This window comes from Triticum dicoccoides, chromosome 2A, assembly GCF_002162155.2.
Source record: "Triticum dicoccoides isolate Atlit2015 ecotype Zavitan chromosome 2A, WEW_v2.0, whole genome shotgun sequence".
NCBI lineage: Eukaryota > Viridiplantae > Streptophyta > Magnoliopsida > Poales > Poaceae > Triticum > Triticum dicoccoides.
This window is the reverse complement of record NC_041382.1, coordinates 4,438,022-4,441,927: the sequence shown is the minus strand read 5'-3', so window position 1 is coordinate 4,441,927 and position 3,906 is coordinate 4,438,022.

Sequence of the window (3,906 nt, the reverse complement as noted above, 5' to 3'; positions counted from 1 at the left end):
CCTCTCTCTCTCTCTGCTAGCTAGGGTTAATTTACTTAGGTTTTAGTTATGTTAATTAGGTTATCTATTTAGTTATGAATTTAGATAGGTTTCAAAATTTGCTGAATTTATATGCAAATTTGAACTGGACATGTGATATGTGGATATGTCATGTTTGGACATGTCATGTTTTGGTAAATGATCCGAGTTGCCTATGTTACGCCAGAATGTTGATTCATTTTCGTTCCGGTGAATTTTAGGCGCTCGATATGTCCATTTTTTAGCAAAGGTCATGCCGAAATTTCCCGTGAATAAAGGCATGATTTGTGCTACATAGTTGGCATATCGAGTGCTGGCACATAGATTTCTTTTTTATCTCATTTCTCATTTATTCATACTTTTAGAAATAAATGAGGACACTTAATCATAGGAAACATGTCGAACAACGAAGAAACTGGGCCTTCTGACCAAGATGCAGACGAGATGGATTATGAGGGTGAACAAGACTACCTCGACTTTGACTGCTAAGCAAGGTTTGCAGGTCCGCCACAACCAGCCGATCCCTGCTGGGCACTTCAGGGTTAGCTTGTCCAGTGTGAAATCGGGGCACGAGGATTTGCCTCCTCAAGTACATCATGTGGGAGCGGACGACGAGACCCCGCCGCGGATTGGAAGCTGCAAGGGTTGGGTGCTGCTATGGCTGAAGAATCTTATTTGTCTGGAGCCGGCCGAGAGCACACCAATAACCACACATCAACAAGCTGTGCGGAGACCACCATCCCGCCTACGCAATTACCAGCTCCTGTAGTGCCGGGTGAGAGCGGCAGACACCATGATGAAGGGGGTGCAATAGTGTTGGCTGATGTAATTTGTCCTGTAGAACAGAGAATGGATGATGAGACGGAGGTCGACCCTATGGATTTCCTCAATACAAACGCGTATGACTGTGACATAGAATTGATGAGTCAACCATATGACGAATCGGGCTATCAGCTTGCTAATGAGGATATGGATGATATGCCCGGGCAGGAAGGTCATAGCAGGAATTGCAAAAAGTCTCTCTTCATGAAATCCTCACAGGACACGCCTAAAGATGCCGCCTCAATACAGGCTCAACTATCCCAGCGCGAGGGTCGTACAGTACTTAGCCCGGGAACACTGGGGCAGGCGTTAAGGAAGGGTCTAGAAGGTGTGCCCAAGAAAAAGGAGAGAAAGAGATCGGGGAAGATAGCTGCCTCCAAACAAGCCAGAGCACATAGCAGCCAAACGATGCATTCTGAAGAGCGTGTACCCGTGAAAGGTGCGGCCATGTTCCATCTCATGGGCGAGCCGATGCTACCGCCGAAACCGCTGGAGGCACTATCAGGGGATCTCAGGAGACTGCACGACCATGTGCTGTCGACTGAGAAAAGCCTACTAGCCTCAAAGGATCCAGGATATCCGACATACGCGGCTCGTGTGCCTGAGGGGAAGTGCTACGTCGAGACACGGCCCGCGGAGGAGTTCTTCCTGCGGTTTGACCATATCTTTGAGATGTTTCTGACAAGGCGGCTCGATTTTACAATCGTCCGCCTTTTTGCGCTACATATGAGCTCTGTCATGAACAGTGAAGAAGTCTCGCAAATCTGTGTGGCGGATCCGTACTACATGCACGAGTCTTTCTTGAGTCTCGGCGACTTTGAGCGTGAAACTGCTAGGGACTACCTCCAAAACTTCATGGTACAGAATAAGGACCGGAAAATTGACCTCATGCCTTATCATCCAAAGTAAGTCAGTTTCGAACAACCCTTTCATACATTTCAATCATTCCTTCTCTCTCTATGGGGAATAATTTGAGGTTGTCTTTTCCCCGCAGCAACGGGCGTGCCGTCCTTATCGTTCTTTATCCGCAAGTCTCCCATGCCGTGTATTTTGACCCTTCCAGAGACTACGAGAAAAAAGACTACACCCACATAATGAATATTCTAGATGATGCTCTCCAAGGCTTCAGCTTTAGAGGTGGCCACATGCAGATCAGGAAACAAAGGAACAAGAAGATGGGTTTCGCGCATAAAACTAACTTCTCCTGCATCCAAGTCCCAAAACCAAGCAAGAAGGATGGACTGTACATCCTCCATCTCATGATTCAGTTCAACACAGATCACCAAAAGCTTTGCATGAGAAGTAGAAATGATGATCATATCCACAAGTGGCTAGAATCTCATGAAGAAGCGGATTATAAACTTAGAGATTACTTCTTTCGCATCCAAAGCGACATTGCGACGATCATCATGAAAGAAGTCGTCGATGAGAAGGAGATGTTCCACCACGGCCCTATATCGCGAGCTGACGTCCGAACTCGCATAGGCATGCAACGTCTAGACCTCACGCCGTTCAAGAAGCTAGGGTCCATCCTCGATGATATGGAAGGATGGAACTTCTAGTGATTTTTGATGCCGATGATGATGATATGTGTCGGTTGAACTTGTATACTATTTGTAGCGATGCAACTTTGTGATGTCCACGATCCCTGCCGAACTTGCGTAACGCTACTTTGTTAGTTTGCGCACGATGACCTGCGTACCTCTAGTTAATTAATTTGCGTACTGTATGTTGCATCTAGTTGCTAACCCTTTTTTCGGTGTTCTCTAGTATATTTTGTTGCATATATATGATTGTACATCCTCTTCATGAACATGCATCTCTAACAGGTACCTAGTTTCTTGATGGCGAGATGGAACTGCTATGTCGTGTACAAAGGGAAGGTTTCGGGGGTGTACAACGAGTCGCATGAGTGTCAGGCGCAAGTGAATGGGTTCTCGGACGCCAGCCATAAAGGCTTCAAAAGCAGACAAGAAGGAGAAGCTAGTTACTTGAGGTTCACGCTAGCGCGAGAGAGGACTCGTAACCGCCATCTCATGTACTGCATAATTCCGCTCTCACTCATAGTGATAGCTCTTCTCGCGTATACCTTTGTTTAGATGGAAGACGTTGTAGTTGCAAGTATTCGAGACCTGCATGTATCACTATTTTCGAGATGATGACAAGATACCACTTTGTGTTGGATGATGATTATGACGAGACTATTTGTATGTATATGCTATGATTACATTTGTGGTCTCGCAGACATTTGTATGTGTATCATGATGACATTTGTATGTGCTAAAGATTCTTCTATAAAGCCTGTTCAAATACAAAACAAATATGCCGAAAAAAACAAAAAACTACTAAAATTAGCAGTAGCGAGTGGAGAAAAGTTAGCAGCAGCGCGGTTGTAGCAGTAGCGCGGACAGGGGAAGCGCGCTATAGCTATTAGCAGCAGCAAGGTTCCTTTAAGCGCGCTGCTGCAACACTTGTGTAGCAGTAGCGCGGGTGGACCAGCGCTACTGCTATACGTTAGCTGTAGCGCCTTATTAGTAGCGTCGGCCCCCGCGCTACTAAAAGGCCGAAAACCCGCGCTGCTGCTAGGCTTTTCCCTAATAGTGGTTGCAAGCCCATTCTCGACTCGCAACCGGGGCCCTACCTTTTTTTGCAGTTGCAAGTCCAAACTCGACTCATAAATGAGCTCTACCTTCTACTCGCAATCCCACCCTCTACTCGTAACTAGGGCTCTACCTTCTTCTTGTCCCAGTTGCAAGTCCATCCTCAAATCACAACAGAGGTCTGAATTTTTTTGTCCCAATTACAAGTCCACCCTCAACTCGTAACTGGGGGCCGACCTTTTTTGTCCCGGTTACGACATAGTGGGCGTGTGATGTTTTCGTGGGCGGCAAACATAAAAAAGGGCAAAAACAAACAAAACAAACAAATAATACAATGGCAGGGCTTTATTTATCCCCTGATGTAATATGATGTCATACTTAGATGTGAGGTATTATTCACATCTAGATGTGACATAGCTGGACCCTTATTTGACAACTTGGCATGCAAGTACATAAATGCCAAGAT